Raw genomic sequence first — 12,550 nt, forward strand, 5'->3', positions numbered from 1 at the left:
AAGTCAGTGGAGTGACCAGCTTAAAGGTGCTGGAAGGGGCAAAGGGTGGAGCAGGGGACTTGTCCACCTATAATTCAATAACAAATAGAAACATCTATCAAAAATGAAAGTGGAGAGAGACATTTGAAAAAAAGAATGCAAAAACAAAAGCAGAGAGAGAGAGAGAGAGAGAGAGAGAGAGAGAGAGAGAGAGAGAGAGAGAGATTCTGTTTCCAGAAGTCCTGCAACAATAAATGTTACAGAATGTTATTCAGACTAAAAGGAAACAATACCAGTTGAAAATACAAGTCTACACAATGAAATGAACATCAGAAACAGTAAATATATGGGCAAATATAAAAACATTTTTTTTTCTTATGCTGGGGATTGAAGCCAGGGCCTCATGCATGGTAGCATGCCCTCTGCCACTGAGTGACACACCTAGTCCCTAAAAGACATTTTTGTTGTTGTTAAAAAATTTTTTTTACAGGTAAGTTAACTGTTTAAAGCAAAAATAAAGCACTGTATTGTAGGGTTTATAGTACATATTGAAGATGTGTAACACAAAAACACAAAGATGAGAGGGTAGTAAATGGGGGATAGGGTCTAAGATTTTATTGGGAAGTGGTAGAACAGGATGACAAGTTAAGGATGTAATGGTAATCTCTAGAGCATCCATTAAAAATGAAAACAAACAGGAATTACTCAAAAATCTTATAGAGTAGGAAAATGGAATACTAAAAAACAAAAAATTTAATTAAAAAATTAAAGAAGGAGATAAAACTAAAAATACCCAGGTGGAACAAATGGAACACCAATAGCAAATAAACTCCTGAGCCAAATGTAACAACTCCTGAGGGAATTCAGTTCATGTGGGAAAATCCCTTACAAGAACTGTTATATTCACCAAATATCACAATCATGGCAGTGCACAAACTCTGCAGTAATATATATGATAATTCATACCTATTAAGTTAGTCTGAGTTATTAATAATTTCTATTTACTATCTTGTACTCAAGAGAAAATTTTAGAAATTCTACACTCACCAGTTTCAACAAGAGGCTTGGAAAGTCTGCATTGTCACATATAAAATCCATTTTGAGGCTAAGAATTATTTCCCCAGTGATTGAGGTACTTCCAACTCTATGACTGAGAGTTTTACTGTGGCTGCTTGATACAAAAAAGTTTGGGTGTCTCCTTTTATGCATGTCACCTCACCAGGAAATCTGAGGATCTGATACCCAAGGCTCTAAAGGGGACAGTGGAAGAGCTTAGACTTTGGAGTCAAAAAGACTTGCAGTTAGAGTGTTGAGCAACCCCCCCCCCCCCCCCCCGCAAGAACTGTGAGGTGCTTGGAGAGAGAGGGGATGAATAAGCCAGGTGCAAATGTCCTCACTGAATGTGGGAGTGACCTGAAGATTAATGGATGGCAGGACTGAGAAGTGGGTCATGAATACCATACACATGGGTAACCTGATCCTCAAAGCTGCAGGCTGTGGTCCAACAGGTGTTCCAGCAGGCATTCTGGAAAAGGTGATGTGGAAGAGCAGCCATGGGAGGAAGGGTGAATCTGGGGTAAAAAGAAGTCACATTATAAAACAGGACAGATGAATGGAGAAGGCTTGATCCTCTGTTTATTTCTTTTCCCATTTTCTTTTTGCCTTTATTCGAGTATTTTAGGAATTGTTAATCTTTCTGGTCAGTAAATTCGGTGGTTGTCATTGACAACACAGTAGGGGACTGACCACCAGTTTCTCTAAGGGAAAAGGCAAACCCCCATGGGACAGAATTAAACAGGCACATGTGGGCTCCCTCACCCTCTCCAGTCTTGGGTGAAGTGGCACCCCCTTTCTACACTGAAAAGTCTTAACTGGGCCTCTCCAGAAATCTTCACCCAGACTGATTTTAGGACTGTCAGCAAAAGAGTCTCTGCAAAAGAGTTCAATGTAGATAAACTTCCTATTTTAGTGTTGCCCTGTTTTACTTGGCTACTAACAGAGAAGATACCAGCTCTCCAGGTGCTGGGCACCCCCCTTACTAGTTTTTTACAAATGTATCCAGTAGAGTTCTTTGAAGAAATGTGCAAACAAGGCCTCTGGCCTTGAGCTGGGCTTCACAGAGATGTCTACATTTTTAAGATAAGAGAATTTACCAATTGGGTTTTATGGTACAGCTGGCAGGGGGAGAACAGAAAGAGGAGAAGAAGCTCTCCCCTTCTCATGTTAACTTGAAGGGTTAACATGCCCAGAACAATGAAAGAAAAAGCTGCTTTTATGTGAACTTTCGCAGACTGTGAACTTCTGAGCCCCTCCCCTTACATGCTGGGTATAAAATTCTGAAACTCTCTGAACTCAGGGTTCAGGAGATTAATCGATTACAGCGAAAGCTGTGCCCTCTGAACCTGGCTGCAGCCAAATAAAACTGTTTCCTGCTGTCTTTGGTGCCTTGCCTCATTTGTCCCTACAACATGGGGATGTCCTTTCCAGAGCTTCTGTCTGCAAAACACACTTGGAAGGCTCTGGGTGGAGGCAGCTTCTTCTTTTAAAAATAATGTCTCCAATTTAATTCCACTGCTGTTGCTATAATGTGAACAGGAACATCTTAACCGCCACATGGTTCGTTTTCTCCATCTCTAAACATGGAAGAGGGTATTTACAATATACCCAGCTGATGGGGAATCTCATAAAACAAAGTAATTACAAAGACTTTCATGTTGCATGTGATAAAATAGAATTGACTCCATTTCTCCAGCCTTTAAAACAATGTGTAATGAAGTCAATGTGCCATTTTACAATGACTAATGAAATCGAATTTAAATACAAACTTTAGTCACTTGTAAAATTGAAAAAAAATGCAAAGGATTTACTAAATTCTTTAGTCATACCAAATGAATACTATTTTCTTGACCTTGAATGACCTCTTGAAAGTCATAAAAGCCAAGATATTTATACATTGTTCCTTTAGAAATATTTGCTTCATTATCACTGGAACTAGAAGTCAATCAAATAGGCAAAGGCAAGTCCAGTTGTGAGATTGTTTCCTAAACCCCATGCTTCAATGCTTTGTCCTACTTTTAAAAGTGACCAATTCCAAACACCTCTGAGCTCACGAGTAACATTAAAACAAATATGCACACTGAGGGAGAGTGGCAGCAACCCTTCACTAAGAAACAGAACAACTCAATCAAACAACTCAGCTGTTCACATGGCAAAGATCCTGAAAGAGAGACTGCACAAAGCTTTTGAGATCAAGGAACCCAAGGCTATGTAGAAAAATTCATTCTTACTCCCCCACCCATAGTTCTGGTTTTTAAGTGTAAGGGATTGCTCATTGCCTGTAGCTCATTAATCAGCATAACTTTTGATTGCGGAAAGTGCAGTCCAAAAGATAGTACTCTGAGGACTTGGCAGGGAGATTCCATGCCCGTCCCTTAAATGTGCCAGAACACCCTGAACTCTGCCAGCTATGATTGCACTTGGCATTAATTGAAGATGCTGAGAGATATAAGCCTTCCTGAGTTTAGCCACCTGGAGCAGATTAAAATCTGGGTCCTGCCGGTAAGGAGGTCTGAGAGATTGGGAATACAAGGCTGTTTTAATCTTTTCCAAGTCAGGCTGTTTAGAAATATCCATACATCAAATGTTTATGGATCTCATACAATTTCCTTCTCAGGGGAGAATTCAATTACCAGCAACATGAAGTGGGATTAACTTGTTGTGGAGAGCCATCTGGAGAGAAAGACTCACCATTCCCTGTAAATATGTTCAGAGATTTGCCACCATGATTTTGAAGAAGTTGTGGAAAGTTGGTGCTCAAAGCCACAAATAATGTTTCCTCCAAAATTCTGTTCGGTTGACCTGGTAAAATTAAAATGAAACTAGGGGAAAATCTAGACCTCCTCTGTACTGAAATATTCCTGCTAAGAGAGGGTAATGTTCGAGTTTCAAGGAGGAGACATAACCAAATGGCCATTGGAAAGGGTCCTGAAACTGTTGTGATAAGTGAGCAGAAAGGTTCATGGAAAGGCAAATAGGTTGGAGTGGAGACTACAAGGGAAATGACTGAATCAGAATTCGGCTTTCTAGATATATTCTAGAGTGCTAGATAAGGGCTAGCTCTCTTGAGGAATAAAGAAACAAATGTAAATGAACCTCAGAAAGCAGAGGACCCAGAGAAGCACTAGAGATAGAGAAAGCCTTCATATTTTAATGGAAGAAACCCAATTGGCAAAATCTGCAGATAAACACAAGAGAGCCCAGACATGAGCCGAGCTGATGAACAGTCAAAGTCAGGTCAAAGCCAGAGTTTCAGGTCATTCTGAAATGAAGCCAAACTTTAAAGCAATAAAGATGCCAATCTAGAGGGGAACTAACTGCTACTAAAAAGCCTGTACCGATCATATCCATTTGGCCAGGAACCTCTGTGATGTGGGGGCAGAAACAGATCAGAAAAATGATTATTTAAAAATTGGTTACGTTAAATATCTACAATCTTTAAGTTAAAATTACTCACAAACTGTACACCAAGTATCTTCTTTTACTTGAGAATAAATGATGGTACATCCAAGCAAGGCTTCTAGGACATTTGGTGAGGTTAGTATATACTTGATATTAAAACCAGGCAATGGCACTATGAACAAGGAGAGTTACAAACTAAACTCAGTTTTGAACATAAATACAAAAATCCTAATTAAGATATTGACAAACCCAATCTAAAAATTTGTAAAAATAACCCACACACCATGACCAACCAGGGTTGATCTCAAGATTCAATGGTGGTTTAACATTAGTAGAAAATCTATTAATAAAATACGCAATATTGATGTAATAAAAGAAAAAAATCATACAATCATTGCATGGGATGCAGAAAAGGTGACAAATAAAATCCAATATTCAAAAACTCTTGATAAACTAGGAATAGAAGGGAGCTTCTTTAGTATGTTAAAATTAACTTCCAGAAATCTTCATCAAAACATTATATGTATTGGGGAACTGTTTAAAGCATTACTCTGTCAGGAACAAAACTGGTATCACTACTTCTATTCAATGTTTATTAGATGTCCAAGTTAGCACAGTAAGAAATTAAAGGAATACCACAAAAAGGAAGAAACTTAATGTGATGATAAGATTGTTTCCATAAAAAAAATTTCCATAAACTCTTCAAGACAAACTATTGAATGTCAGAAGAGAGTTTGGTATGATTATTAGATGAAAATATGTTGCATTCAAATACACACACAACACACAATTAGAAATCAAATTGTGTGTTATGCTTTAGATATGAGATTCCCCCCCCCCCTCATTTTTCATGGGTGAGACAATATAAGAAAGTTTAGAGGTGAAATGATTGGGTTATGTGAGCTTTAATCTAATCAGTACATTAATCTGCTGATAGGGATTAACTGGGTGGTAACTATTGTTATAGTTAAAGCTTCGTCCCAGGGTTTCATAAACTGACTTCCAGACCACTCATGTATAATCGAATCAAGCCTTTATTAAAGCACACTGGTGGTGGCTGACCAGAACATAAAGCTGTTCCCTTGATCAGCCCCGAACAATTGCAAGGGCACTCCTTATAAGCCTGAAAACTGCAAAAGGGATGTTCGGGGGTCTAGCCAATGCAAGCAAGCCAGGTTACAGAAGCGGGAGAGTGCAGTCAAGCGGAGGGAAACCTAACCAATCACAGTTAGCCCAGTCACCCCAGTTACAGAAACAGAGCCCTGTTACCCTAGTTACAGAAACAATACCCCATTAGGTAGTTTTGTGTTCCTAAAGGTTTCTATAGCAAAAGGAAAAGAACATCTTGCTCCAGTCATGACCCTTCTACTTGGCATGGTTGTTTTACAGGATGAAGTCATAAAACAAAATGGAGTCACATTTGCTCCTACTATCACACTATAAGCAGGTAGGGTGTGTCTGAAGGAGGTGAGTCATTGGAGGTGAGCCTTTAGAATATATATTTTGTCCCTGGTGAATCAAGCTTAGTTAGTCTCTGTCTGCTTTCTGATTGTCCTGTCCTGAGCTGCTTCCCTCCACCACACCCTTCACCATGATGTTCTGCCTCACCTTGGCCCATAGTAATGGAATCAGCTGCCTATGGACTGAGACCTCTGAAATCTTGAGCCCCAGAGTAACTTTTCCTCATCCACATTGTTATTGTCAGGTCTTTTGGTCACAGAGGCAAAAAAAAAAAGTTGACTAAAACATTGCATAATTAAACGCACACACACACACACACACACACACACACACCACACAAAACTTACAAGCAACAAAACTTACAACAAAACTCTATCAATACATCTAACAAAAGATGTGCAAGTCATTTATGGATAATAGCATAAAACTATAGAAAAACATAAATGAAAACACACAAATGAAAGTATTGCTTATTAACTTATTATTTTTATAATAAAAATATAAGAAATAGCAACTGTGTGCCTATTAATACATAAATTCAGTGAAAGTTCAATCAACATTTCAATAGTTATTTTTATGGTAGTAAATTTTATTGAAAGGTGATTCTATGCTTAATTTGATGAATGAAGAGCCAAGAATATTCAGTAAATTTTTGAAGAAAAGAGACTTACGTTACTTACTTACTTACATTATATTGGTAAGTACCAAGGCTTTCAACAATGAAACAATGTAGTTTGGGACAGATACAAATTAGGGCAATGGAACAGAATATACACTTTAAAAATGGTTTAATAAATGGACATATAAGAAGTGGTTCTGAAAACTGGATCTCAAGGTAGAAAAAGGCAAAATTAGATTCTTACCTCCCACTGCACACAAAAATCAGTTTCAAGTAAACTAAAAATTAAAATGTGAAAAGCAGAATTGTAAAACTTCAGAAGACAACGTAAAAAAAATATAACATTAAGATCTATTAAAATTAATAAAATAAAATTTTAAAACAAAATATTAAATTAGAAAAGGAAGTAGGAAAAAGATACATGCAGAATGGTGTTAATAGCGTGTACTATTTGTGGAAAAATTATACATAAACATGGGGATAAACACAATAAATGGGCATAAATTAAAGGTATTATAGATAAAATTGACTCCTTAAAAATTAAAAATTTAAAGCTGTGGCTCAGTGGTAGACATTTACCTCATGTGCTCTGGGCCCTGAGTTCAACCCTCAGCATGAAAAAAATATATAAAATATTTCTACAAAAGATATCAAGATCAAGATAAAAATCCAATGCACATAATGGGTGAGAATAATTAAAACCCATATAATCAACAACTAATTGGATACATAACAATTAAGAATTCCAGCAAGACTACGATAAAAGAAAAAAAACCCCGAAAGAAAAGACATGATGCCCATAATTCACAGAAAAACTTTAGTGGCAAGTAAATGAAAAGATCCTCAATTACATTAATGATCAGAGAAATGAAAATTAAAAATCAAGGAAACACTATTTAGTACCTATCATATTGGCCAAAAGTAACATTGCATACTGGTAAAACCGTGGAGTTGGTGAGCTCACCAGTGGGGAAAGCATTGGGGGAACCCTAGGAAAACTGAAGAGCATTATTCTTTGATCCACTAGCTCCTCTTCTAGGTGTTTCTAGAGAAATCTTGCAGACATAAGAAGATCTGTACAAAATTCTTCACTGTAGCATTGCAGCATGGTTTATTATAGCTAAAGAACAAAAACACCCTCTGGCTCTAAGTAGAATAAGAGATTCTCTGGTTTATTGACACAGTAGATTATAGTCAGCAATTAACGTGAATGAACCAGGAACTGAGGGTGCAGCTCACTGGTGGAGCAATTGCCTAACAAGCAGAAGATTTGGGTTCCCTCACCACAACCCACCTCTAAAAAAAGAATCAACAAACTAAATTATTTTTCTGTCTCTCATGAAACTTTAAAAACCACGATACTGATTGATAAGATCACGTTGCACAAGTATACTGACAGTATGAAACCTCAAATGTGAGGTTTTAAGGTACACTAAACAGCAACGTAAGCTGTTTCAGAATATAATTATTTGCTGTAAAAATACAATAACACATATGGAAATGGAAGAGAAGATGGAGAATGCAAATGTACATGTATCCCATGTTTAGTTTCTTTATAGGGGAGGGTCAATGGAGGGAGACAAAAATCTGAAAGCAAATATAAAATTTTTTAACATTTGTATATAAACATACTCTTCTGGCTACACTGATGTCTGTTACATTGTAATCCTTGTTTTCTAGATATTTTAAGTATCTCATAATTACATTTTTGTATAAATTACATTAAAATTACATTTTGTATAAATACTTATACAAAGATACTCCTGATACATTAAATGAAAAATATGTGTGTAATATTTTGGTTAGACTTATAGGTTTTTAAAGATAAAAGATTCACTTCAAAGTAGCCTTTTTAAAAAGGGGATGAGGAGTTTATAAAGTTAAGTAAAAATCAAGATTTCACCTTTAGGGGCTGGGGATGTGGCTCAAGCGGTAGCACACACACCTGGCATGCATGCGGCCCGGGTTTGATCCTCAGCACCACATACAAAGATGTTGTGTCCGCCGAAAACTAAAAAATAAATATTAAAAAAATTCTCTCTCTCTCTTTAAAAAAAATTTTTTTAAAAAGATGTCACCTTTAGGTGGGTTCCAACAGCTCAAACAATTTCCATGGCTCAGATTCTTCACACTCTGTATTTTCCAAGTTATTGGCTTCATCGTGAATTCTACTTGTGCCCCCAATTCAGCCTCCAAGATGACACACTGTCTTTCCTGGGGCCTCCAGATCTCAATTCTGTGCCTCAAGCTGCACCGTCAGGATAAGAAAGACAAAGCTCGCCCTTCCAGATGGGCTCAGCCAACCATTCCTTGCTCCTTGGTGGCTCTGTCTGGCTGAGTGCTCATCTCTGGTCAAATCCTGGGGTTGACAGTATAGAGGCAGCTCAGTGGCTTATATCCTTCAAAGTCTGTGTCTAGATCAGTGGTTCTCAACCAAGGGTCTTTCACTTCCCACAGAACCTTTGGCATTGTATGGAGACATTTTTGGTTGTAATTTTGAAGTAGGCGGCTACGGGCATCCAGTGGGTAGAGGCCAGGAATGCCATTGAACATTCTACAATGCACAGAATAACTATAGCCGGAATCCCCCTGTTCCCACCCAAGTCCACACCAGTGAATTACGTGGCCCCCAATGTCCACAGGGCTGAGACTGAGAAACCCTGCTATGCTCTATGTCCATATTGTCACATTTCTTACGGAAAAACTATGTCACAATTTCCACAGGCAACGTAGAAATCTCAATCACCAAACGTCTGTTAACTTTGGTTCCTTAAAAATCCATTATTAATGATGTAATAAGTGTGAGGTAATATATTAAGGTATATTCTACCTTATTTACTTTTGGTAGTGGGGATAGAATCCAGGGGTGCTTTACCTCTGAGCCATCTTCGTTTTTAAATTCTGAGGCACAGTCTTGCTAATGGTCTCTCTGAATTGCTGAAGCTAGCTCTGAACTTGCGGTCCTCCTGTCTCAGCCTCCGGAGTTGCTGGGATCACAGATGTGTGCCAACACACTCAGCTATTGAGCTATTTTCATTTGCGATTCTTTCATTATTATGGAAGCTGAACATTTTCCCAAGTGTTTGTTCACTATTTGTATTTTCCCCATGCAAGCCATCTGCTCATATCCTTTACACCATCTGTCCAGTCAGAGATGACTACTGCCCATGTAGATGACATTAATTTTCCTTGTATGCATAACATTAAGTGTTTATCTGTTGTGTTTATTACAATGCTTCCTTGTGATTCTTTTGATTTCTCCAATTTGACACTAATCACCTTTGTTCCTTATTTTGTGCTACGTATATGTTTGTTTGTACTTAAATTTTCATTCCCTTGAACTTGTTTGTCAACCTTACCATTTGTTTATTAGTGTATTTTTGGTCTCTCTGAATTGCAGGATTTTCTGGAGGAACAGAACAACCAGGAGATATAGATTTATAGTTATAAAAGGGGATTTAGGAGATTGGCTTATTAACCATCACATTTAGTAACTCCTCTTGTTGCTACCATTGTCAGAAAATCATTTTTGTTCCAAAGTAGATATGTATAGTGTTGTTTTAGTGTGTGTGTGTGTGTGTGTGTGTGTACACTACATTAAATCAAAATTTCTTTTGGTCGAAGTGGCTCATCAGTCTAAGCCTTAGACACTAAGGTTAGTTTCCCCATATTGATAAATTGATAATCATTATCCTTTTAGGGATTTCATTTATTATAAATAATATTATATATGTGTGTGTGTATTTGATTACTTATTTTTAATTTTTTGTCGTCTGGGGATTGAATAGAGGCAAGCACTCTATTACTGAGCTGTACCTCCAGACCCCAAATACACTTCTTGTCTTCAGTGATTTTGTTTTGTTTTGTTTTGTTTTTTGGCAATGCAATGCCAGAGTACTGGCTCCAGAGTGTCATAAAAAAAATCCAGGAGCATATCTCTTCCACTTCCTTAACATCAGGCTCTGAAACTATCTGTATGTATACCAGATGATCACTAGAGCTCCAGGCATCACGACTGATTTCCAGGGAGAAAGAAAAGGAAAGGCAAAATTTTGGTGGTGAGTCAGAGAGGAGTCACTCACTACTAGTGAACGTTATTTTAATCTTCACTATTTTCACTCTCTGGTTACCAGAAGGGTGTGTATTTCTATTGTTCACCAAAAGTTGTATAATAATAGACTTAAGAGTTTAGATATTTGAGTTTCAGTTATAGGCCACCTCCTGGACACTCATACCATTTCCCAGATGACCAACCCAAGAGCAAGGATTGATTTGCCCAAATACCTATATCCTGTAGGAGAATAGATAAAGATAGAATCCAGAGCCTATCTCCTTCTTTTTCTTTTTTTTTTCCTTCTTCTTCTTCTTCTTCCTTCTCCTCCTCTTTTCTCTTTTCTTTTCCTTCTTATTCTTTTTATTTAGATACTATGGCTCTGTTTGTTTGTTTATTGGTACCAGGGATTGAACCCAGGTGCACTTAACCACTGAGCCACATCCCCAGCCCTTTTAATATTTTATTTGGAGAAAGGGTCTCACTAAACTGCTTTAGGGCCTTACTAAATTGCTGAGACTGACTTTGAACTTGCCATCCTCCTGCCTCAGCTGCCAGAGCTGCTGAAATTACTGGCACACACCATGATACCCAAATATGCTATACTTTTTCTATTAAACCATTTATTCAAGTCTTCATTCAATCTGTCTTTAAAGCTTTACAATTGTCTTTTACAATATTAATTAGATATATCCTATTGGTTTCTAGGAATTGTCCAGATTATGATAGAAAAATGAGCGCTGATGTTTAACTCTGGGTAGACAACAGCAGATTACAGTTCTTCACTGAGGAGAAATTGTGCAAGGTTTATCCGTTCCATACTTTCCCAAATGGTTTTAGGTGGAGAGAAATAGTTCGGCTTTTGAGCTGATCTCCTGTTTTGGAGGTCACCATATCTTATCTTTTTAGGGATTTTACTTCCCTAAAATTTTTTTATTATGCTCAATATTTTTTTCTCATGCTTATAGTTTTCAGAGAAGTACGAGCCAAAGTTACAGAACTTTGTCTTTCTTGAAGATTCTCACAATCAAATGCAGTACATCAGATCACGATATATCAGCTTCACAAAACAGAAAACCCCAATAGCAGTTGTTTAAACAAAATAAGGATGTGTTTTTCTCTTGCATACTGTGAAATCTGAAGGTTGGGCAATTCAGGTGAGTTTATTGTCTTAAAAAACCCAGGCTCCCTTATGTCTTTTATTATGTTAATATCAAGCTGTGAGCCGCATCTTCATGTATACTGTAAGATTGCTAGTGCTCCAGCCATCATGACAAATTTCCAGGCAGAAAGAAAAGGAAGAGCAAAATGCTGGTATTCCTCTCTAACTACTTCCTTAGCAGCATTCCAGTGATGTTCTGGAGTCCATTATTGCCCAGAACTTAATCTTATGAAAACTACCGACCACCAAGGAGCTGGTGGGTGTAAATTTCCAGTTAGGCACATTGTTGCTCTCAATAAAATAAAAGATTTATCTATAAATAAGGAGTGAAGAATGGTGATTATACAGGCAACTAGTAGTTTGTACAGTTGAGTAAATGAAGTTAAAGGTCATTTTAAAATAGCATTTTGTTTAGGCTAAGAACATATGGCCAAGAACATGATATTAGTGCATCGTCTTTCTTACTATGTAATCTGAATTTAGACAAGTGTTGGTGGGCAGAGGGGGCATTTCAAGACCAGAAAGGTGAGGCAAGGGTTCTCATATCAAGTATAAGGGAGAATAGTGGTAGGGAAGAACTTCCTCTGTGTTTGGAATGTCTCCCTGGGAGTATGGGAATACACAAAAATACAGGATGAATTGGTCCTCAACTGTTCACCCAATCACTGTTTGCCTCATTAAATCACCATAGCAATAACTTTTATTTAACCCAACTGTGTGTGCCAGAAGGATTGCTAAAGTCTTAATATATGTCATTTCTAATCCTTACAATAACCCCTTTTCAGGAATAAGGAAGTTGAAGCTGAGAAAGATGGGATAA

Source organism: Spermophilus citellus (genome assembly GCF_964194105.1).
Source record: "Spermophilus citellus genome assembly, chromosome: 6".
Taxonomy (NCBI): domain Eukaryota; kingdom Metazoa; phylum Chordata; class Mammalia; order Rodentia; family Sciuridae; genus Spermophilus; species Spermophilus citellus.